Source organism: Melanerpes formicivorus, unplaced genomic scaffold, assembly GCF_026170545.1.
Source record: "Melanerpes formicivorus ecotype bairdi unplaced genomic scaffold, bMelFor1.0.p_v2 SCAF_1, whole genome shotgun sequence".
Lineage (NCBI taxonomy): Eukaryota > Metazoa > Chordata > Aves > Piciformes > Picidae > Melanerpes > Melanerpes formicivorus.
Window position 1 is genome coordinate 1,424,204 of NW_027142353.1, and position 26,833 is coordinate 1,451,036.

The following is a 26,833-nucleotide window of genomic DNA, read 5'->3' on the forward strand; positions in this document are numbered from 1 at the left end:
TATGGTCTTTCAATCCTCTTATGGCAGATAAATACATAAAACAGGAAAGCATCCTGCACTCATCAGAGACATCAAGGAATTGTAATGCATTCGCAGAACATTCACACTTTAATTATCCAGTTGGCAATGCAATGAGGAAACACCCACTCCATTATGAAGACAGATTCTCATTGTAAAACTTTTTTGATACTCCAGTTAAATATTTTTCTAGTATACATGATCCCACTTTTCTACCACACACCAGCTGAATGGAAAAGATTTATAACTCAGAAATTCAAAACTGCAGTGTCAACCTAATCCCTACCTCCCCTTCAGAAGTTGAAGTCCTCCATTCCTAAAATGCAACAACAAAATTATATCCCTTCTACATAACGACATAATGTAACTTTCTGCAGTTTATTTTTATTCTTTTGTTTCACAATAATAATGTACAGCAACTCCTTTAAAACAGATTCTCTGCTTTCTTTGATCCTATCCTTTAATTAATGTAGGCAAGTAACAAAAGTTTGTGAGGTAGCCGTTCATGGCAGACAAAGCCACTAGTAAGATTTAAGTTGGATGACAAAGAAGTTTGTGTCTCATGTGTCATGTACAGTGGGAATTATTAGCTGGGAAGTCTAAGACAAGGGTAAAGACTGTTGCAAGGGAGGCTAATGTTACTGGCCTGAGTAGTTAAATGTGACAGGTTGGAGATGTACCTTCCTGTCCCACAGATGTGAAGTGCTCATGATGATGACTCATTCCTTCGGCTGAGAAGCAGTAACAAGTAGACAGGAGTAGGCAGAAAACTAAAAAGCAGGTGACACACTGGAAATGTGAAAGTGGCAATTTCTTTTCCATTCTTAATAGCTCAAGAAACTTACAGCAATGTACTGTATCTCACCATGCACTATCAGCTGAGCAGCTGTAGCAAAAACATAGACTGCACACTCTTACAAAGCACAGACTTCCACAGTTTCCTTGATGTCCATCTGTTATGATGGTTTCCTCCAGATGACGGAGTCACCATCCCTGCAAGTGTTCAAGAGGGGATTGGACGTGGCACTCGGTGCCATGGTTTAGTAGTCTTGGGTGACAGGTTGGAGTTGGTGATCTTTGAGGTCTTTTCCAACCTTATTGACTCTATGATTCTATGATGATCTATGCTGAGCCTTTTTCAATTACTTAAGTGGTCAAACATAATATATCAAAACACTTCTCTTACGTAATTAAAATAATTTCCTTGTTCTCGAGTGCTATCTTTTACCAGGTGACACACACAAGTATATTCTTATACCAGGTGACACACACAAGTATATTCTTACTTTATAACTCAGCTGTAAAAAACAGACCGAGTTTGAGCCTGAGGATAAGAATGAATGGATATTGTTATGCAGAGTTTGTCTTAGTACCCTTTGTAGAGGGGGAAAAAAAAAGTGAACAGCTGGAAAGACGATCCTTCCAGCTCTACAAAGACACTCAGGTCATGCACCTGGCACCAGATGTGCTTTTCACAAATGAAAATAAGCTTCTGGTGATGCTGGTTACAATCTGAAATATGTAGTTTTAGGAACTGATATTTTGACAGACAAAAAACCTATTTCACAGATAAAAAATATCGGTACCAAAATTAACAGGGATGAGCTAATTTTGGTTCATTTAATAAATGGTAAATTCTGTTGACATTTTCAGAATAATTCTTATAACATAATTTTTATTCACTGATTTTTTTTTTTATTATTTAATTTTACTTAGTCAGATATAAGACTCACTAAGGAAAGACTCACATTCACCAAGTGTGACTTTAAGTCAAGTAAGTGAATAGAGAGAATACAAAAGAATATCAAAATAAAAGGCTAAAAATTAAGATACTGATCACATGGCCTTAACAATATTTTCTGACCATACAGAATAACCTTCACTGACAGTTTTATTATTTCAAATTACAAAAATATTATGATAAATGCAACTGTATTGTACTGACTTGTTTTTTTTTCTGTTTTCTGTCATTAACAGCTTACTTTCTGATACTATACAGATACATGACAAAAGCACAGAACAGTGGAACTCTGAAGTCACTTTAACAAGCAGAGTAATTAAAGTGGAAGGATTCAGATTTAAGTATAAAAAGGAGCTGACATCAGGTAGTATTTTAATTAAGAAGTGATGCACATAAAATAACTCATCACAGCCCATTGTTTGTGCACATACATTCTTACAAATATAGACGCCAAAAACTGCACATTCAGAAACTTCTGAAGCACATCAGACAGGAGGCTCCTCCAATGTCCTAGGGAGGGCAAGCTTCCATATTTTTCACACGGCTCTGCCTGTAAATCCATTAGTTGCTGCTATCAGTACTGCACAATTCTTTAACAACTGCCACCTTATAAACTTCATGGAAACAGTGTCAGTGTCGCTGACATAGCAGTCCTCTTCCTCATTAGTCCCATAACCACTCTAGAAATAATGGAACTTCAGATTATAAAAGAACGGTGCTGGATTTACTACTGGGATGGTCAAGAGAAATGAGAAGGAGAAAAATGTATGGATGTGGGTGGGGGTGGGGGTAGGGGGAGCAGAGAGGAAGAGAATCGACACAGGGCACACTTCACATTAAGTGACAGGAGAAAGGCTTTTCCACCCAGTCACAGCTTATCCCTTTACAGCTGCTTTCACTTCTTTCCTTACAACAGTGCTGAATGAATTGTTCTGCATTATGCCTAAGACAGGTGCTAGTGTCATGTGTTAACTATATTTATTTTCATGACCAACGGCCATATCTATACAGATAAACTAGTAAATTAACTACATAAATGAATTACTCATCCAGGGTGTGAGCACAAGTATATACAAGGATGCAGATCTTTCTTTTATATTAAGAGACATTTTCTTCCAGCATTTAATGTATGACATAGCAACTTTCATATAAACAGAAACCATATATGCAAATGATAGTAACAACATACAGAAAATAATAAGCAGGTATTTTATTATTGTTGTATTTAGCATACATTTCAATTAAGTTTCACACCTATTTCAGACCTATCAAATGTCATATATCTTTTGTAGATGCACATCAATTTTGTGGTCCTGACATGCCTGCAAACCAGTGGGAAAGATACATCTGAAATGAAGGAATAAATTGCAGATATTTTGCCACCCTGTTTTGAAGTGTCAATACATTTTTGGCTAATCTTGAAAACAGCAATTACGATTGACAGTTTGGCGAGTCCTGTCTAAGATGAATTTGACAGTTTCAGCTTCTATGCTACACAACCACTGCAACCCCAGGAACTCACCTGACAAGCAATTAAGGACTATGTATTCCATAATAGCTAACTTTCATGAGCCCTGTGCAGACCCAAGATATGTTATTCACAGTATGTTCAGTATGAAAATCTACAATGACTTTTCCATACACAGGCATGGTAGCAGACAAGCCTAGCCATTAATATACATCTAATGAGGTATTTGTACAATTGTTACCTATAGATGATGCAATCAGGCAGTAAGAGTGATATGCTAGACTGCTGGATTGAAAAGGTAGGTAAACACACATCCAAATCAAGTACTTGCTGAATTTGTAAACTTATAGGTATGAAATCTCCAGTCAAAGAAGCATATTACGTACAGTTACAGAGAGCTACAGGGCAGCTTACAGCATAATTAGTGCTTACCTTAACACACAATAAAGCATTAATTCTTCCATGTTATTGTCTTTTCTTTTTTTTTAACATACTTTATCCAAACTGTGGCAGAAATTAAAAGAGAAATCTGGAATTCAGATATTTTAATGTTTTGGTTTGTTTCACTAAAGTAAATTCTTTGTACCCCCCTGCCTTCAGCTTAATTATTCTTGAGAGATGCAGTAGCTGAGACACTTTCATTTTCTACCAGTCTGTACACCTTAAAGCAGGTATGAGAAGAAGAATGGTGCTGAAAATATGAGTGCTCTCACCACAGAGCTAACTGCCAAAAAACAAAGAGAAGCCATACCTTTGTAATCAGGCATTTTGCACAGGGTGTATCCAAATGTATTAAAACAGACATGAAAGTTTAACTTCTTTAAAGAGAGACAATCATGAGACACACTTGCCTGTGACTCCCATGAAGATGGAGGTAATTCCATATGTACATACAAAGAAAAGCAAGATTTAGAAAAAAGCCATTTATGAGGAGAACCTAGGTAACTTCTTAATTCTAGGTAGCCAATATTTAGGCATTCTAGTACCTAACACTGAAGAAACAAAGCCTTCTTTGAAAGCTGAGGTCCAGGGATGACAACAGAAATTTCTAAATTTCTGAACATGCAAATAATATATGTTTACATTCAAATTAATGCAACTCTGGTGTACATGAACAGGAGTCTTAAGCAGCACCTGCTTATGGGTATGCCTTTTTTTCCTTAGGGTATCATATCACAGCAAATTATATTGAGGCCATTCTCATTCTTTTCCTTCATACTTCTTACTTAAAATACAAGAGACAAAACTTAGGTCATAGTGAGATAATAATTTTCATAATAATTTTTGATGACTGTGGACATTAAAAGATATTGCACAAATTCCCTTATTGTCTCAAATCAGCTTTAAAGAATGTCAGCAATAATTACTCAGCTATATCAGACCTTTACTCTGTCTAGAACATTCACCAACTCATAACAAATCAAAAAATTCCCTATTTGTATAGCCAAATATGTAATCCATTAATTTTTCAGATCTACAAAACTGTAACAATGGACATCCAGCTAGCTTTACTGAAACTCACACCACTTCAAAATTAAGAATTAATGACTAGAAAGAGACCTATTTTAACCCCAGACTTTTTATAAACCACACTAATCTATACTGTCATTGTTTGCATCTCAAAAAGTGCCTGCCTGCTCAAGTCTAAAGTCTACTTGATTTTCTTCTTAAATGTGCTTGCTTTTGCTTTCTGAATGTGTGCTTTCAAATGCCAAGCTAATTTCAGAGCATATGGACTAATTTGCAGAGCCTTCTATTCCCTGATTATCTGAATCAAACTCAATCTATACAGAATAGTGTGGCTGTGAATGATATAATTACTCAAATTGTAGTCAAGACCTGTGATTTGGCAGACCTTTTTTCTATTATTTTTTTAACTTTGTGATAAAAATAAAATTCAAGTTCAACTGTAGTTGAAAATGCAAAAATTTAAAGTTAATATTAGGCATTTAAAATGTATTTTAAAATTACATTTTCAAGAACCTCTGTAACCTTTATGAAGACATCAAATAGCATGAAGATATGATTATTAAAGTCAAATTCTGAGTAATTTATCAAACTCTTCAGATTGTTCAGGAATCAATTATATGGTTTTGTCATTGCTTACTCACTCAACATAATTAATATGATATCCATCAGAATCTGTAGAAATACAATTTAAAATGACCACTAATTGCAGAATGTATATTTAATTACTTCATTAGTTATACAAACTATTTACAGAAAAAGACCTGAAAATGTTCAATAATATCTTACAGAATTGCTAGTCATGAATGTTCTTCTCATCAAAACACCAGATACTGAAATTTATCACATGAATTATACTCTATTTTAATAATGTCATTTTAAAAGTGTATTTGAATACTTTAACATATTAGGATTGCTTGGTCAATCTAATATCCATTGGAAAGGTATAAATAGATATAAAATAAATAGAAATGTACTTCTAATCAAGATACTTTAAAAATATCTGCAACATTGCCTACCTCTACACCACAGATTTGGAAGATTTTAATTGATCTCTTTGCCATTTTTTGGATAAAATGCAAATAAAATAGCAAATGACCGAGTGCATGAAAAGAAAATATAACAAACAATCTAAACCAACAAAAAACAGAAACAAGCAAGCAAACCAAAATCAACCAACCAAAATTATAGTCACAGAATCATAGACTGGTATGTGTTGGAAAGGACCTCTGGTGATTATCTAGTCCAGCCCTGCTGCCAGAGCAGGTATGCCTAGATCAGGCTAGAATCATAGAATTGTTAGGGTTGGAAGGGACCTCAAGGATCATCTAGTTCTAATGCCCCTGCCATGGGCAGGGACACCTCACACTAGATCAGGTTGCTCAGAGCCACATCCAGCCTGGCCTTAAAACCCTCCAGGAATGGGGCTTCTACCACCTCCCTGGGCAACCTGTTGCACAGGAACATGCCCAGGTGGATGTTGCAGGTCTCCAATGAAGGAGACTCCACAACCTCTCTGAGCAGCCTGCTCCAGTGCTACAGCACCTGCCAAGGAAAGCATTTTCTCCTTAAGTTCCATTGAAACCTCCTGTGTTCTAGTATGTACCCACTGCCCCTTGCCCTATCACTGGCCACCACTGAAAAGAGTCCAGCCCCATCCTCATGACCTCCACCCTTTAGATATTTATACACATTTATTAGATCACCTCCCAGCCTTCTCTTTTCCAGGCTAAAGAACTCCAGGTCTCTCAGCCTTTCCTCACTGGACTCTCTAGCAGTTCCCTGACTCTCTTGAACTGGGGAGATCAGAACTGGACACAATACTCCAAGTGCAGCACTACCAGGGCAGAGTAGAGGAAGAAACCCTCCATTGACCTACTGGCCATACTCTTCTTAATATGCCACAGAATACCATCAGTCGTCTTGGCCACCAGGGCACATTTGTGGCTCATGGTTAACTCCCAGGTCTTTCTCTGCAGAGCTGCTTTCTAGCAGGTCAAGCCCTAACTTGTCCTGATGCTTGGGGTTATTCTTCACCAGGTGCAGGATTCTTACACTTGCCCTTGTTGAACTTCACGAGGTTCACCTTCGCCCAACTCTCCAGCATGTCCAAGTCTCACTGAATCACAGCACAACCTTCTGGTGGGTGTTAATCACTCCTCCTTCCTGAGAGTAGACACTGTTCCTTCATCCAGGTCATTGATGACTATGTCAAACAAGAGTGGACCCTAATTTATTTTATAAATTACAGAATAATTTAAACACTATATGAATTAAATGGAAAAGAACATTACATGTTAAAACTTATTTAAAATAATTTTACTTAGATAAGTGACAGCCGAGGAATATATTAGCGTTGTTACTCCACATGAATCAGAAAGCATAGAAGAATGTACTGCAGAGAGTGTGTCTTCTATGCCTCATACTTTCTTAAGAAAGCTATTTTCAACTTTCTCCTGGGCTTAAACAGCCAAAAATCAGGAAGAATGTAAAAATGTTGCTACTACAGTCTTTTAGATGCATAATCAGAATTATTTTTCCCCTGCATTATTTCAGTTATGCTTTATACTAGCTTCAACTGTGTTTTCTTGTACACCTTCACAGTTCTCAAAGTGGTGATGAGTAACAGTTGTTCTACATACAAATGATGCACAAAACTATATAAAAATTACTTTCTCAACAAATCAAACATGGTAATCTATAGAATAGCAATACTGAGGCTCAGCTGAGTTTTTTCTTCAAGCATTTTTAAATCCAGTCAGCCACATCCTCAGTTTTACATACATCTGTGTTTACTACAATTTGTGAGCAAAAAAAAAAAAGTCATAATTTCATGCCTGGCCTCACCATGTTTCATATAGACTCCAAATGAGTATGTTAGCTCTGAGAAAACTTTTAATCTGCAAAGTGGTATTAGTTCCTCAGGGTTTGTTGCTGCATGGCACAATTTTTGCCACCAGAGTACTCCTCCAATCACCACAACTATTATCTGCTGTCATATACATTTATTTGGTTATTTTGCTGCCAAATCACTTCCAGTCATGATTGAATGTTTCCATATTTTTGGCAGCTGGAAGACAAAGTGGAGCTATTAATACCATAATTACTAGACTACCTCTAAAAAAGGCATACATGTGACAATTTTTCACTAGTGGGATTTCTGTGTAAGACGGGCAATTTACACAATGTTTAGCTACAAAGACATTAACTGTGGAATTAATTTCATTTATTTGTCACTTAAAAATTCAACTTCTAAAGAAACGTTTTATAACTGGAATCAATCAAACTATCCTACACTTAGGCAGTGTTACAGCTTAGTCTCTTGGTAGAATAGAATAGAATAGAATAGAATAGAATAGAATAGAATAGAATAGAATAGAATAGAATAGAATAGAATAGAATAGAATAGAATAGAATAGAATAGAATAGAATAGGACCAGACCAGACCGGAAGAGACCTTCGAGATCATCGTGTCCAACCTATCATCCAACACTATCTAATCAACGAAACCATGGCATCAAGCACCCCATCAAGTCTCCTTTTGAACACCTCCAGTGACAGCGACTCCACCACCTCCCCCGGCAGCCCATTCCAATGGGCAATCACTCTCTCTATGAAGAATTTCTTCCTAACATCCAGCCTAAACCTCCTCTGGTGCACCTTGAGACCGTGTCCTCTAAAGATGTCTGCAGGCTAAGAGAGTTTTATTGCCAACTTTTATCCTATGCCTGATCATCTTATATACAAAAGCTTAGCTTATTATTAAACTTAGATTATTATTAAACTATTAAATTAGCTTATTATTAAAAGTAGTTTATTATTGCATTCATATATTGATTATCTAATCAATATCTATAATCATGCTTTGGGGTTCATTAGGGGTGCTGTAAAGCAAATACAAAGGCTTCCTCCAATAGTGAAGATAAATTGTCTATCATTATACCTCATTCACATTTTCTTTTCAGCAAGAAGCCATGTTAATGATATTTACTTAATTATGCATTTATTCCAATAAAAGACTAGCACTTCCAATGAAAATTCAGGAATTGTTACTTGACATCAGAAAATTCCAAACTAGAACCTTTTTTTTGTCAGTTGATGAAGGCCTTTGACTCTTTGCTAATGAAAGATTAATGTAGCACATCCATACTTTTGATTTATGTTACAGGGGAGTAAAAAATGCCTTTATTTCCAAATTATTTTGCCAATCCTAACATTAACTATTATTGTGTTTCAGTAGCCAGAAACTAAAACAAGAGCTACTGGTCAACAGGGCAATCAACTTGCATATCTTCTCTGTAGATTCATGTGTGACACTAATAAAACGGTTATTAATAAATGTTTGTTGGATAATTGCAATCGTTATGCAATATATATCATGAAATTAAGTGCAGTTATATATGAGATTGACTGTTATTAATGAAGTACACCTGCTAACGATTCTGATTTCTGCCAAATTTTGCTATGATGGAGTACTTAATTTGGAACTTTAATATGCACATGCATGCTAATTTATGTGTTTCTTGGCTGTTGCATTCAGACATCTGTCAAGTGTGCATTATGCTATTGACAGGTCATGGATTTCCAAGAAATTGTATTTCATTGAGCTCAGTATAATTTTTTTTCTCACTGTCAAAAAGAGGGATTCATTTATCCTACAATGACATAAATTCTCTTAATCATAACAGGTAATTGGAACAGATTGCAAAATACTATTCACTCCTCCTGGACAGACCTTCCCTATATAAGACTGCACCATTGAGAAGACATCAACACAGGTTACTTCAAAGGTATATGTTATGCTGAGGGTGGGGGGAAACAAACCAAACCAAACCAAACCAAACCCTAGTACAGTCTATGAGTCCGAGCTTTCATTGAAGTGCTTGTCAATTCTAATGCTGTGTTGCTACACTTACGATACAACTGCAACATCTAAAACATACTTTGGTTCTAATACTAAGAGCTGCTTTAAATTTAACATTGATAAAAAAGATAATTCCTATCAGATAGAATACAAAAAATATAAAGTAAGTGGGCATATGTTTCCTTGAAGGAAATGAATGCTATATGTTTTTTATCCCAGACTCAGTTTCTGGTATCTGGACATACAGGATTCCAATGTCACAGTCCACTCCAGTTGCTGGTACAGAGTCACTCTCCGTCACACAAACATACAAACACATGCAGAAAAAAACTTGATTTTGTTCCCCAGTACAAAGAGTCTTAATGTAAGACATCAAAAAGTAACTGAAAAAGTGTATCAATAATTACTAGTGGAAAAAGGAACACAAGAGTGCTTCTCCCTCTGGGACAAATGCAGTAATCATCAGACTAAACCAGATTTACTCAGTAGTATAATTAATGAAGTGCCTTGTGCAGTAAAAGAGAAGATTTACCAACAGAGCATTGACATCATTCTTACAGTCCTTTGGTGGTGTCTCGAGCCATGGAAGCTAGACTGTTTTTTCTTAGAAGAAAGGCAGAAACCTAGCCTTGTACCTTTCATTTTTCACACTTGTGAGCAGATGTTGGTGCTTTTGGTGACCCTCAACATTTTCTCTTCTGCTGTTTTCCAATGACTTTAACCCATTAGGCATTTTTTAACAATTTTATATATACTGCTAACATGTACATTTATGTATTTGTGAGCACAACACATACATTTCGTATGTGTGCACTTTCATATTTATATAACATGCACATACCTGTGTATGTGTATACATAACTACATAAACACATAAAATACAACTCAGCAAAGTTTTTGCATATCATATTCTTGCTTTCTAACTGCCATCAGTGCTGTACATTATTCTGGTAATTTTAAGCTAAAAGATGATTGGTGCAATTAAAAAGAAGGAATGAAAGTAAAATTTTGTTACATACCATTAATAGTGCTAGTACTATTGCTGAGCTACACATGGAGGAGAAATTCAATAAGGTCAGTGAGTGGGAAATTTCAAGGGATTCACATTTTAAGTTCACCCATTTCACATGTGTTTTGCACAATATTTATGACCAGAGCTGTCACATTAGAGAATGGCTTTGTGGCCTCTAGACTGGGGATCAGCAATTAGCTATTAACAATGCCCTGAAAAACTTCAAAGGATACATGGTATGTTGTGACTCGACTACATAATGAACTGCATAATTTGCCTATTAAATTCCTGGTACAGTTCAAGAAGCTTTGTGCATCTCAAGGATTCATTGGTTAGGACATTAGCTCTCAGAAGATACCAGCAATCCACTTATGTAGTTCAGCTAATGAATGCATGGTAGCATTATCTAGACTGGATTTTATGTCAAGGTATGATCAACCATAGATTTCTGCTAACTTACCTATTGAAAAAAAAAACACACCAAACATACAATTTCATATAATGTATTTTCATATGTGATACATTCAGCAAGGACAGAAGGAACTGAATGCTTTTGCTTTCTTCACTTGAAATTAAAAAGGATTAAAAGGTTAACACTAGTGTAGCACATCATTACTTCATATGACCCTTTTTACTAATTTACTTTTAACAATTTAATATTTCCATTCAACTCAAATATTATCTAGACTTATTTTGCACATTCAGTATCACTGCTCTTGAAAGGATGCTGTCACTAACTGTGGTTTAGTAATGGAGAAACTGTGTTAGCAACATAGGAAGTGGTATTTCCAAAAATCCACTGCCAGGCTAAGAAAAGATAAAGCAGTAAAAATGAAAGAATGAACCAGATGGTAGATGGAGTTCAGCACAATGCTGTCTTTTCTGTAAATAATATTATTTAGGTAATCAAATGTCATAAATCTCAATAGCTTCATCTAGACTAGTAAACAAACATATCAGAACTCATCCTTGGTATAGCCATTACCCACTGTGCTAAAGTCTTCCCAGCCCACAGCAGGTTCCCATAGTCTGTGCTATTTCTTAGATCATACCTAAACACTGGGACAAAACTGTATCATGAAATTTGCTAGCAGCTAAAAGGTACAGATGATATGAGGCTGCTTGAGTTTCTGTCTTGTTCTGTGTTGTTTACAGCACAGACTAATCTAGATGGTACTATTCCTCACTGAATCCTAAATGGAAATCACATGGAAAGCAAAAAGGCATCTAGTGAATTGCCCTATATATTTTAACATGATTTTCAAATAACATGTTAAATGAAAAGCCCCAGAAGTAATTAACTGGTTAGCATGTGGTGCTTTTGAAAAAGAGATTTAAATGAACAGTATTTCATTTAATGGCACCCTCTTTTTCATGGCATGTTGATGATAAAAATTAATAAATGCAGTATTAAACTTCCTATAAGTTTGTAACAATACATTTGAATGTCTTGCAAAGCCCTGTAAGAGTTAAAACATTGATGCCTCATGCTACAGCATGGCTTGAGGTGAGAAGCAGTACGTTTTGTGGTTTTGACAGCAGCATATACTGTAATTTGAAAGTTCTTTGAGGGTGTTTTATTGAAAGAAAAAGGATTTGCCTCTAGTGTCATGTTGTGTACTCTTGAAAGCCCATGTGTTCAAACATTCAGGGAGATTACTCTCAGTTCTAGACAAACTAGCCTCAAAGCCCACACACAAACTTTTAACAGTTTAGGTATATTAAGCCAAGGAGCTAATTTAAAGAGCAATAATATAAATAATGCATGGGGGGTGGAAAATGAAAAATCAAAGCACCTAATCAAATTCAAAGATTTATATTAGTTTATTAACTCCATCCTAGTAAAAACAGGCTGATACTTGAGTGTTCACACTTATTTACGGGCACACTGTCATCCTTCACCTAAAGAGCCCTCTTCAAGAACAAGAGAGATAAAGAGAACTATTAGCAAGAAGCAAAGGAAGAACTTCTATCTTCTTGGAGCCCATACATTAATCCATTTAGTGCTAGCACAGGTATATTTTACCCGTAGAGTCATATTTATTGTGGAATAATTTGAAAAGGCCAGACTCTAAATAAATTTTTGCATAATTGTAGTAACAACCACAGAATGTGTATCCAGCAGGATAGCTTGTGAGGTATGTATGATTCTGTACCACTGTGAAGTCCTTTTATCACCAATTAACTTTGTATCTTGGAAAAGGAGATGACTTCATTTTAAAAGGAAGACAATGTTACACAAAGCATTTAAAGAGTTTGGCATGAAAAAATCATTACAGACAAAACATTTCTATTCTCAAACAAAGTGCAATATAAAAACAAACCAACACATACTTAGAAATATAGGATATTGCTTTTAAGAAAAAAAATAAAATCAACTAAAATTAAATTCCTGTCTTTTCCAATAAAAAAAACCCAGACAAAACCCCAAAGCAAAATGAAAACAAACACACACAGAAAATAATTAAAAGGTACTTATTGTCCTATCAATGTTTCGATTACATATACATATTAATAGCAAACACCAAACCAGCAGCTATTGTTCTGCTGGAACCAAATGCAACAGAAGAGTACATTCATGTTACATTTTAAGATTAGCTTTGCAACTTAGACCCATTCCAATTCACATTAATAAATTCCTAACCCCTCTAGTTTAGAGCTTTAAACCTAAGAGACACAGAAACAAAGCCAATACAGCCTTCTCATCAAGCTCTATTATGCTGTCCAAATGAATAGTAATTCACAGATGAAATATGGTCTACAAAATGACCCCTAATGATCTCTAACAGCTGTTTGTTGCCATGCCCTGGCAACCACTGAAACAAACATAAATTTACTCCTTCTCTTTATTCTTGGAAATACTGTCTTAGCAATGACTTACCTCTTTTTTACATTTCACAAATGTGCACAACAAGGCAGGCTGATTCACCTGTAAAACAATAGATCTAGCAGATTTTAAGAAAGAAGAGAGTACATATCGTAACCTTCTATCAGTTCCTCCTACATTGGCTGAAGAGGGCTACAGCTGGGAGGAAAATAATGCCAGGCAAAATCTGCTTCAGGGTGAACAAAATCCACAGGATACAAACCTAAGTTAAAGTTCATTACAACCCTAGATATTACAAGATGCCTAACAGAATGCCTATTAATTCCAAAAGTGAAATGAATACAGCACACTTACAATTTGCCATAGGTGGAGGGATAAAAGACAAAAAACCTTGTTTGTTTCATAACAGCTAAGGTAATTGAAGTCTGGGACACCTAATCGAGCCAGCAGGGAATACCAATGACAGGAATGAGATTGAATTTCTTTATATTGTGTGCCTGGGAAAGCCTCCCTGATGACTGCAGACTAGCAGAAATTTAGAAATGAAATTAAGAGACACCCATTTTGGAGTTATTAATCTATTTACTTGTCTTTGGGAAAACTAACAGTCCTTAACAGCTCAGAGTAAGCAGAATCTGTTCAGGCAGTGGGAGATCCGGGTCCTGCACCCAGAACCCTGGCTTCTGCACCTATAGCTGTCCATCATGTGAAACCTTTTTTATTCACTTGATTACACACTATTCTGAGCCATAAGCTCTCTCTCCACATCATTTACTATGCTTTATCGTGTAACTGAAACATGTCAGCCATGGCTTTAGAGAAGATCAGGTAGGAGAAAGAATTTCAGTTAGTTCCTTGGTATTTTCTTTCTTAAGCTTGCATTTCAGTATTATGCACAAGCGATACTACATCTATCTGAATAAAAACACAATAGCATTTGTTTTGTGAAATTCAAATGGTCTTCTACTACTGTCCATTCATAATTCCACTGCTGTATAAATAGAAAAAGAACATTAAGCCTATTTCAGTATACTTCACGCCACATTTGCTCACTATACATTTCTAAACCACAATCACTTCAAAGACTGTTTTGAGTCCACATAAATTCTCCTTTCTAAACATATTGCTGACGGCTTCTAAATGAAACTACTAATAGAGTGCATTTTCAACAACTCTGTCTTTATATTTTGTCTTGGCACTTTAATGTAGACAATGCCAAGCTTACTGTTGGCAGAAAAGAAAAAATAATGACAATAACATGTTTTCTGGGATGTTTCGTTTCCAGACCAAGTACACAAAATGGTCTGACTTTCCCTGCATTCCATTATTTTTAAGTTTTGTAGAAACAAAGACTTAGTCATCAGTTAACTGGATTAATTTTCCCGAAGCTTTTGTCTTTTAAACAGCTGTTTGGCTTGCACATTCATTTTGTGTATACTGATGAGCTGTACATTGCAAAGGTTTCAGCTCTGTATTCACCATTCATCTCTGAAAGCTCTTTCAGCTGTTCCATACCATCTTGTCAATAGCAAACATATCTTTCACAGAAACAATCCAACTCCTTTTAAAAATGTGGGAAAGACACATTTATTGTTTAATATACTGCATGTATTTAAATGCATTTTAATCCCTTTAACCAGACACTTTTTTCCAATTATTTTTCTTCAAAGTTATCTGCCTTTAGCAGATAGGGCTTTAGTATTTACTTTTCAGCACAAATGAAGTATCTCTTCAATTTTTCCCTTTACTTTTTTTTTCCTAACTACCTCACATTACCTGTTTACTGCTGTAGAATTAACTATTTCAAAATCTTAAGATTCTCTGACAATGCAAATAATTCCAAGTTCTGTTTTAATGTGTTCAAGAGTTCAAACTATCGCCAATAACCCTAGAAGAAACATGTCAGTAAGTCAAAGGAACAGTAGGCTGCACAACACATCTTAGAGCAACAGAGGCAGAAACAGCCCCAGCTTACATGACAAAGTGTGCAGCCATTCATATGTAAAGACATTACAGGACACAGATGGGTATGATGCAGCAGCCTAGTACTGAATTCACCACAGTCATGTGGAAAAAAACACACAAGAACTACATTCACTTTAGTAGAAACATGTGAATAATATTCCTACATATTTTTATTGATCAGAAAGGATTAAGAATTTGCAAAACACCTCAAATCTCAGCCCTGAAACCCAGGAAGTCAGAAATCACATTTAACAATGAACATTTAACAAAAACAATGTTTTTGCCTGAACACTTAATAATCCTATGAAATGACCAGTTCAATAGGATCTTAGTGGGATCACTGTAAGTGTTTAATTTGGGAAATTAAAGTAAAAGAAATTTATAATTACAGGTAGTAAAAATTGTGTGTGTGTATATATATATACATAGACACACATACACACACCCTGCACAACAGATGTACATTTATAGAAGGATGTAACTAGAAATAGAAGTTAAAGCATTTTAGGATGTCTACCTGCATGTTTAGATCAGCTCCCAATTGCTTTTGGTTTGATTTTTGTTGGTGTTTGTTGATTTTTTTTCTTTAAGATATGCCCAGCTATTAATTTCTTAGAAACATTTCCAGTGACACACCTGATAGAATCACAAAATCATAGAATCAACCAGGTTGGAAAAGACCTCAGAGATCATCAAGTCCAACCTATTACCTAACACCTCATGACAACTAAGCCATGGCTTCAAGTCCACATCCAATCCTTTTTTGAACACCTCTGGGGACCGTGACTCCACCACCTCCCTAGGAAATCCATTCCAATGGCCAATTACTCTTTCTGTGAAGAACTTCCTCCTCACCTCAAATCTAAACTTCCCCTGGTGCAGCTTATGCATGTGTCCTCTTGTTCTGGTGCTGGTTGCCTGGGAGAAGAGACCAACCCCCAGTTGGCTACAACCTCCTTTCAGGTAGCTGTAGAGAGCAATAAGGTCTCCCCTGAGCCTCCTCTTCTTCAGGCTAAACAACCCCAGCTTCCTCAGCTCTCCTCTTAAGGCTTGTGTTCCAGACCTCTCACCAGCTTTGTTGCACTTCTCTGGACACAGTCAAGTGTCTCCATGTCCTTCTTAAATTGAGGAGCCCAGATCTGGACTACAGTACTCAAGGCGCTGATGTTCTTCAGCATGCCATGGCCATGGCAGTTTTAGATTGATGGTCAGACTCATTAATCTTAAAGGTCCCTTCCAACTAAAACAACACTATGATTCTGAGGAGAGAGACTTGGGGGTGCTGGTGGACAAAAAGCTCAACATGAGCTCTCAGTGTGCACTTGCAGCCCGCAAAGCCAATCAGATCCTGGGCTGCATCAGGAGAAGTGTGGCCAGCAGGTCAAGGGAGGTGATTCTCCCCCTCTACTCAGCTCTGGTGAGACCTCACCTGGAGTACTGTGTCCAGTTCTGGAGCACTATTACAAGAGGGACATAGACGTGCTGGAAGGTGTCCAGAGAAGGGCCACAAGGATGATCAGAGGGCTGGAGCACCTCTCCTATGAGGACAGACTGAAGGAGTTGGGGCTGTTCAGTCTGGAGAAGGCTCTGAGGTGACCTAATTGTGGCCTTCCAGTATCTGAAGGGGGCCTACAGGAGGGCTGGGGAGGGACTTCTCAGGATCTCAGGTAGTGATAGGACTAGGAGGAATGGAATGAAGCTGGAGGTGGGGAGATTCAGGCTGGATGTGAGGAGGAAGTTCTTCACCATGAGAGTGGTGAAGCCCTGGAATGGGTTGTCCGGGGAGGTGGTTGAGGCACCATCCCTGGAGGTGTTTAAGAGCAGGCTGGATGAGGCTCTGGCCAGCCTGATGTAGTGTGGGGTGTCCCTACCCATGGCAGGGGGGTTGGAACTAGATGATCTTTGTGGTCCCTTCCAACCCTGACTGATACTATGATTCTATAATTCTTGTGATGGTTTCATCATTACCATGTATTTATTTCTGTTCTCTTAGTTAATCTTTTCTTGCTGCATTCAAAATTTGTCAACTTTCTCCTTCAACATTTTTTCATCTACCAGAATGCTACTTCCTATCTTATGAACATATTTTATATTCTTAGTGGATATATATGGATACCTTGTAATAGCTTTGCATTATCTCAGTACTAACAGCGACGCTCATTTATATGTATCACTGGGCAATTATTATGCAAAATTCCAGAATTTCCAAATCATTTGCAGAATACATGAAAAAATTATTTATACATTTTCTTTAAGACCAATTATATATTTACAGACATTGATAGCATAAAGCTGGGAGCAGGTAAAAATTAATGAATAAATATAATTTGCACTCCATTTATCTGGTTAAAAAAAAACCCAACAAACTATTTTCTTTTTAATTACAAGCTTAAGAAAGACTAATATAAAATCCTGCAGGTGTCCAATGTATTTGTCTGCTATAAGACTGCACACATCTGTTGCTTTAAATAATGATAATGAATTGATTTGATAAGCCTTATCTTCCATGGAGCTTTTTTTGTTTTCTGTTAATTCATTTGTAGTGCTTACTGTGTCAACGTTTGTATTATTATCTTAGGATTAATGTGGGACTAGTTAGCCTGCAGCATCTTTTTGAAATATTTGAAAAAACACACTTTTCATTTCATAGTTTCATAGTTTCATTCAGGGTTGGAAGGGACCACAAGGATCATCTAGTTCCAACCCCCCTGCCATGGGCAGGGACACCCCACACTAGATCAGGCTGGCCAGAGCCTCATCCAGCCTGCTCTTAAACACCCCCAGGGACGGGGCCTCGACCACCTCCCTGGACAACCCATTCCAGGGTTTCACCACTCTCATGGGGAAGAACCTCCTCCTCACATCCAGCCTGAATCTCCCCACCTCCAGCTTCATTCCATTCCCCCTAGTCCTATCACTACCTGATATCCTGAGAAGTCCTTCCCCTGCCTTCCTGTAGGCCCCCTTCAGATACTGGAAGGCGACAATTAGGTCACCTCAGAGCCTTCTCTTCTGCAGACTGTACAGCCCCAACTCCTTCAGTCTGTCCTCATAGGAGAGGTGCTCCAGCCCTCTGATCATCCTCGTGGCCCTTCTCTGGACACGTTCCAGCACCTCCACATCCCTCTTGTAATAGGGGCTCCAGAACTGGACACAGTACTCCAGGTGGGGTCTCACCAGGGCTGAGTAGAGGGGGAGGATCACCTCCCTCGACCTGCTAGCCACACTTCTCCTGATGCAGCCCAGGATCTGATTGGCTTTGCGGGCTGCAAGTGCACACTGAGAGCTCATGTTGAGCTTTTTGTCCACCAGCACCCCCAAGTCTCTCTCCTCAGGGCTATCCTCCAGCCAGTCACTGCCCAGCCTGTATTTGTGCCTGGGATTGCCTCGACCCAGATGCAGGACCCTGCACTTGCTCTTATTGAACTTCATGAGGTTGGCCTGTGCCCACCTCTCCAGCCTGTCAAGGTCCCTCTGGATGGCCTCCCTTCCCTCCAGCGTGTCTGCTGCACCACACAGCTTGGTGTCATCAGCAAACTTGCTGAGGGTGCACTCAATGCCACTGTCCATGTCCCCCACAAAGATGTTGAATAAGACAGGTCCCAGGACTGATCCCTGAGGGACTCCACTTGTCACTGGCCTCCACTGGGACATGGAGCCATTGACAGCCACTCTTTGGGTGCGGCCATCAAGCCAGTTCCTTATCCATCTAGTGGTCCACCCATCAAACCCATGTGTCACCAGTTTGGAGACCAGGATGTGGTGCGGGACAGTGTCGAAGGCTTTGCTCAGGTCCAGGTAAACGACATCAGTTGCTCGCCCCTCATCTATTAATTTTGTCACCTGCTCATAGAAGGCCACCAGGTTGGTCAGGCAGGATTTGCCCTTGGCAAAGCCATGCTGACTGTTCCCAATCACCTCTTCACTATTCTTTTGAGCGAGTAGTGACTCCAGGAGGATCTGTTCCATGATCTTTCCAGGCACAGAGGTGAGACTGACTGGCCTGTAGTTCCCTGGTTCCTCCTTCTTGCCCTTTTTGAAGATGGGGGCAATGTTTCCCCTTTTCCAGTCTGTGGGGACTTCACCAGACTGCCAGGACTTTTGAAATATAATAGAGAGGGGTTTAGCAACCTCATCTGCCAGTTCTCTCAGCACCCGTGGGTGTAACCCGTCGGGTCCCATGGACTTGAACACTTTCAGGTTCTTCAGATGATCACGAACCTGATCTGCACTTACTTATTTGACTTACTTACTTATTACTTAATTACTTACTTATTTGACTGCCAGATCTTCTGACTTTTTGTTAGACTAAATGGGAGCAGATGTTGGTCAGTTAGAGGGTAGAAGGGCTCTGCAGAGGGACCTTGACTGACTGGACAGATGGGCAGAATCCAATGGAATGGCATTCAACAAGTCCAAGTGCCAGGTGCTGCACTTTGGCCACGGCAACCCCATGCAGAGCTACAGGCTGGGGTCAGAGTGGCTGGAGAACTCCCAAACACAGAGGGACCTGGGGGTGCTGAATGACAGCCACCTAAACATGAGCCAGCAGTGTGCCCAGGTGGCCAAGAAGGCCAATGGCATCCTGGCATGCATTAGGAATAGTGTGGCCAGCAGCAGCAGGGAAGTCATTGTGCCCCTGTACTATGCATTGATTAGGCCACACCTTGAGTACTGGGCCCCTCAGTTTAAGAAGGACATTGAGACACTTGAACATGTCCAGAGAAGGGCAACAAGGCTGGTGAGAGCCTTGAGCACAAGCCCTATGAGGACAGGCTGAGGGAGCTGGGATTGTTTAGCGTGGAGAAGAGGAGGCTCAGGGGAGATCTCATTGCCTTCTACAACTACCTGAGAGGTGGTTGTAGCCAGGAAGGGGTTGGTCTCTTCTCCCAGGCAACCAGCACCAGAACAAGGGGACACAGTCTCAAGCTGCACCAGGGGAAGTTTAGGCTTGAGATGAGGAGAAAGTTCTTCACCATGAGAGTCATTCGTCATTGGAATGGGCTGGTCAGGGAGGTGGTGGGGGTGCTCAAGAGGGGACTGGATGTAGCACTTGGTGCCATTGTCTAGTCATGAGGTCTGTGGTGACAGGTTGGACTCAATGATCTTTGAGGTCTCTTCCAACCTTAGTGATACTGTGATACTGTGAAATGTTTTGTCCAAGGAGTTCACTTTCAATACAGATGTATATCGCTAACATGACTGATACCTATTAGTTACTTTTAATAGTTCATGTTATACATCCTTACAAATTAACACCAGACCAGGAAACATCTCAGAAAGAAAACTTACAGGTATACCATATTGTGGCCGGTTGACGTCGCCCCCTTAAGAAAGGGAATATGGTGGACGGAAGTTGGTAAATGGAAGGAATAGTCTAAACTAATTTCATTGGAAGAGTGGGAGGAAGCACCTTCTGAACTGGGAGTGAACTGGGAATGAACTGGGCACTCTGGTACTTCTATCTTCAGTCTTGCTTCCGCCTTTTCTTCGTGCAGCAGCTCTGTCTTGTGCTGGGCTTTCTGCCAAGGCTCCGGCCTTGAAAAACTGATAAGGCCTGTATTAACTCCCTTCCAATTAACACAAACTGCTTCTAACTTTTTTTCCTCTCTTTTCTTTCTCTTTCTATCCCATTGTGGGGAAAGGGGGGGGAGAGAGGGGAGAGCGGAGGTGGGGAACCCCCTCTCTGCCGAGGGGGGTTACTCTCATTTCTGTGTTACTCTGTTATATATCTTTGTATATATTGTAGATATTGTAAATTTGTAAACATCCCCCTGCAAATCCTACACTGCTTTGTAAATATAGCTCCACTGCTTTGCTAATTCAGCTTGTGAGTTTTTTTTTTCCTTTCCCTTCAATTTTTTTTCCCTTTTACCTTACAAGGGGGAAGGGAGGAGGCTTCTTGGCCTTACCCTTCCACTCACCACACATATCAAGCACAAGTTTGTTTTATGGTCAGTATGTAACGCCAAGTTCTGCTGTTAGCAAACTAACATATTTCTTCCTAATTTTTAGAAGAATGTCTCTTGGTTCACTGCTTGCCACATTGGGGATGTCAACAGACCCAGCTGCCAGCCCTGGGCTCTGTCTGCTCCAATATTATAGGGCTGTCCTGGATCAGTGGTGATACTGCCTGTCACTGTGGAGGGTTGAGAGAGAAGGCCTAGCTTCTCTCCCCCAAAAAGAGGGAAAAAAAAATACAGCTAACTCAGTCGGAGAAGCGGAAGGGATGCTGTATTTTACAAGCAATGTGGAAAGGCAGGTTAGATATACGATATATATACAGTATTTACAATATATGTACAGAAATATACAGCAAGGAAAAAAAAGAATGCAGGAACGAAATTCCCTCCTCCGGACAGAGGAGGGTTCCCCCCTGTACCCTGCTCTCCCCCCTACCTCCCTTTTTTTCCCAAAAAGTGTTAGAGAGAGAAAAAGGCAGTTATTAAGGAAAAAATTAATTTTAGTAGGCCTCATGCAAATTAATTGCAGGATTAGTGCTTATCTTATCCAAGGTCGCTCTGGCTAGGAGCCCAGAAGCAGGCAAGCTGGAAGGGAGAGGAAAAGGAACGAATGAACGAACAAACTGAGAAAAATTCCAGCTGCACTAAGAACTTAAAGCTGCGTTCTACCAATCTACCAATGAAATTCGTTTGCACCTGTCTTTGTTTACAAAATATTCAGCCAGAGTGTCCCAGCACTGTCCCTTTCTTAAAGGGACAGCCTCAAACGGTCACAGTTGCCCTTGACTCCCTGCTCACATTCCTGCAGGCAGGTGTCCCTGATCACTCATTTCCCCCAAAATATGGGATACATCTTCACAGGAAGATCCTTTGTGCAGACTTACTCATGTAGTAAGGTGAGGATTTTATGATAATTCATCAATCATTTTCTGTTTGAGTTGAAAAAGAGATCTATAAAAACTTTCTGCAAAAAATTTGTATTTTCTGTATTTCACAGAGAACTTCACACACTTAAACTATGTCCTGGCCATGAGAAATAACTACTGTGAATGAAATAGCAACTCAAAGATGGAGACTGTACTCCAGCGCTTGTTCTCATCACATGCTGTGTGCTTATTCTTGTTACATTTCTATAGGAAAATTTCAGTGGTGGGGGTTGGGGAGAGATATGAAGAGGGACTCCATGGCCAGCAGGAACAGGGAGGTCATTGTGCCCCTGTACTCCATTGGTTAGGTCGCACCTTGAGTCCTGTGTCCAGTACTGGGCCCCTCAGTTCAAGAAGGACATCGAAACACTTGAACGTGTCCAGAGAAGGGCAACAAGGCTGGGGAGAGGCCTTGAACACAAGCCCTATGAGGAGAGGCTGAGGGAGCTGGGATTATTTAGCCTGGAGAAGATGAGGCGCAGGGGTGACCTCATTGTCCTCTACAACTACCTGAAAGGTGGTTGTAGCCAGGAAGGGGTTGGTCTCTTCTCCCAGGCAACCAGCACCAGAACAAGGGGACAGAGTCTCAAGATGCATCAGGGGAGGTTTAGACTCGAGGTGAGGAGGAAGTTCTTCACCGAGCGAGTCATTCATCATTGCAATGGGTTGCCCAGGGAGGTGGTGGAGTTGCCATCCCTGGAGGCGTTCAAGAAGAGATTGGACGTGGCACTTGGTGCCATGGTCTAGTCATGGGGTCTGTGTTGATAGGCTGGACTCGATGATCCTCGAGGTCCTTTCCAACCTAAGTTATACTGTGATACTGTGATACTGTGAAATTTCACATTTCTGATTAGGGAGAGGGGTGAAAGACTTTGCTAATAATGAGTTTCATGAGGATGAGCAGGAACATAAATTATTTACGCCTCTTTACATTTCTTAATATGATCTTGTTATAAATTATAAACTATTATAAATTATAAACTGCATTTATGCTACATGAAACTGAATTTCAGGATAAGGTCTGCATTTTTAACTGATGAGCAACATTCAGCACAAATCTAATAGCAGTAACAGCAAAAATATGGGGTTGCTCCACTGCAATTGAAAAAGATTTTAAACTTCTGTGAAGTTCATTACTGGCTATATAGAACTATATGGACTTTTTTTCTGACAGATTGGGCCATAGTTAAGCTTCGGTTGCTAAGGTCTACTTACCAGTGGCCAGAATAACAATAAACAGAAGGACTTTGAAGTAATGGTTCATTAACTATAGCTATGGCAAGTACCACGCTGATTCCTGAGAAAATATGCTGAACTGAGAAAGCAGTTGATCCTCAGATTGATTGTTTCCTTAGCTATATAACTGTATCTTAAAAGGAGAAAAATATATGCTTATTAAATGATTGCTTCCTGCAACGATTTGAGAGATGTGGATTTAAAACAAAAAATCCTCTGATGTTAATAAAGCTGAAAAATATCACTAAGAAAAGCTAGCTACAAAAATTCAGTATCGTTTTGACAAATATGTTCCATCAACACTTGATGCAATGAGAAACCAGGTAAGGAGAAGTATAAATCTGCACTCCAAATTGCAGCAGACTTTTTTCACCTTATGGTGAATAGCTTGGTTACATAGTCAGAGTGCTCTGAATTTCTGAAGAAAAAAAAGATACTCATATTTTTTTCCTTCTTTAGGAACAATCCATAACAGCACAGACTTCATCCAGATGCAGACTGAATTTTGCCAAGACAGCTTGCCCTGCACTTATACTTGCTATCTCTGTATCACCACTTGTGTGTACTTACATACATACACATATTTACATAACAGCATATTACAGTGGGAGACACCGTATAATTTTAAGGATGATCTAAGGACTGTACAAATTTTTTGTGTGAAAGTATCTTGGCTCCACAATAACAATACTACATCATTTCCCCCCACTTCTTTCCATTGCAGCGGGTGCCAATGCCTGGGTGGTTCTCAATAAGGTGAGCTCTTCCTTCTTTTCATGCAGATAATGGCAAGTGCACAGAGAAAGCTAATGTTACTGAAAAGGATAACTGAGTAGCATCGTGCAATTCTGAGAAAAGCAGATGGTAAGGCAGGGAGGAAAGTGATCCTGCAGGAAAGATGCTGACTTGTCAGAATGGAAGATGGCTAATAAAAATAATGATAGCTGTGAGTTTGACACCCATTCATGAGTTCTTGTGAAACATTTCACAGCACAAACTGAACTAGCATGTAATGCAAGTTGGGATGTGGAGATAAAGGATGTGGGGCAGACGGAGGCTGCTATTGTGATCTCAAAGAAGCTACAGCAAGATACTGGTTTGTTTTGCAGTCCTGTTTCCTTATTTTCTCATACACAGTATTGATACAGCCCATTTCTTTGTGTAATGATACTATCAGTAAACAGAACAATTCTAAATTGACCTGAGATTACTGAGGAGAGATATACACACATTAGCTGTGCACCAGGAGGCACTACTTTAGAAGTACACCATTCACAATGTCCTTGGACAGCAGGTCGTGAAGGCTAATGAAAGGCATGGGCAGAGTAAACGAGTCATAACAGGTTGCTTAGGAGATCTGGCATCAGTTGTCTGAGAGAAGCTGAGGTCTTTTTATCTTTCAAATAACACTGGTATCAAGACAGTATTTGCACACAGATGTCATTCATAAACACATGGGAGATCAGTTTAACTGCACACTAAATAGTCTGACAAATTCAGAACATGAGTGACAAGGGTGACACTACTGTTCCTGGTGCGCTTAGTGATTGCAAACTACATGAGGGTGAGAAGAAGCATTCCTCAGAGGTGTGTTAGAGGGTTTTTGGAGAACAGTCCAAGGGTTTATCATTTGGATGAATTTAGCCAAGGAACATGAGTTACATTCATTATACTAACAGAAGCAAGAAGATACATCATTCTGATATAGGGGACAAGTAGCTAAACTGTAGAGTAAATAATCCCTTTATTTGCTGCTGGTCCTAAAAGATTTTATGATGATTTATTAGCTATTTTTCTTCATGCTTATTTCCCAAAATCCCTATGCTAAGAACAAAAATGTAGTCAACTACAACTATATCTAATTAAACTCAGAACAGAGAAACTACATACTTATTAAAGGGTAGCCTGAATATTCCTATTAGTATCTGAAAGATGTGAATATATAATACAAAAACATTAATAAAGCTCAGAAGTATCTTGAGCCAGATAAAAACAGCTACAATCACTCAGTGCTGTCTTAATGAAAACAAAACAAAGAGCTGTTCTAACTTGTACTGTCATCTCCAGTCTGTCCCTTAAGTATTCAGATGTCATTTACCAAAAATGGTGTAAAGGTGAAAACACAGAAATAGATGCAATCACAATGCCTTGAGCAGCATAGAGTTTAGTGACCTGCAACTCTCCTGTGAAAGCCAAAGTGCCAAAACCATAGCAAATCTCAGAAGTTATCATCATGACTACTGTAAGTGTGAGATTGCAACAACTTTCTAGATATTTTTTATTCTCATCATGGACTTCAGCAATTTTACAATGACTTCTAACTAAAAACTGAACTAGAGGGTTGGATTATTCTGGGGAACTTCCATGAGGAGAAATCAAAAGGAAGCAAGTTTAACTGATCAGATTGCATCCCATACTAAAAGCATACAAAATTACAGTGTTAATCACTTAAAAGTAGAAAATGCTCTGAATGCTTACATACTTGATCTGAGTCTATTGAGAAAATGTCATAAAATAGTTTTGTCTTAAACAAACTTCAATTTATGGCTGCAAAAAAAACTGACAAAAATCGGCGGGAACTTGACAGCATAGCTGCACAGTAAGGATTTCAAATATGATCCTAAGGATTAAATAATCCACTAAAATAATTTAAAATAAAACCCATGACGAAAAATATCACGGTGATATACATGTGACATGCAAGGAAATATGTGTCATGACTGGTTCGTATTTAGTATTGTCTCAGAAGATATGTGTGGGCCACTGAGTCTACAGTAAGGTATACATGATGACGACTGTTTACAGGATAAATTGTTCTGAACATGAATTTGGCTGAGGTTTTTTTCCTGAAAGAATTAGTCATCATGATAGATAAGCCTGTGCTCATGATATACTTGAAGAGGGGGTGCAAACACAACAGTCATGCAGACAGTGCCAGGACCAGAATTCAAGGGGTACAAATTGAAACACAGGAGGTTCCTTCTGAACTTCAACACATCTTTACTGTGAGAGTGACTGAGAACTGGCACAGGTTACCCATGGAGGCTGTGGAGTCTTGATCTCAGGAGACATCTAAAAGTCATCTGTGATTCTGTGAAGCCATTTGTATTGGGTTGAACTGAGGTGGAGTTAATTCTCCTCACAGCATCATTCTAGTGCTGTGGGGTTTTGTTTTTTTTGTTTTTGTTTTTGTTTTTCTTTTGCAGCAGTAGTTGATAACACAGCAGTGTTTTGGCTACAGCTGAATTCGGTATCCGAGCTGTGTCCTTTCAACATTTCCCTGCCCCAGGAGTACATTGAGGGGTGGATAGGATCTTGGGAGGGGACACAACTGAGCCAGCTGACT

The 26,833-nt window shown here is 39.0% G+C and overlaps 1 protein-coding gene across 1 annotated transcript in view; it reads right to left on the reverse strand.

Moving 5' to 3' along the window:
* Positions 1 to 26,833, reverse strand: part of KLHL1 (kelch like family member 1) — a 248,207-nt gene that overhangs the window by 190,130 nt on the left and 31,244 nt on the right. The gene's annotated exons all lie outside the window — the stretch shown is intronic.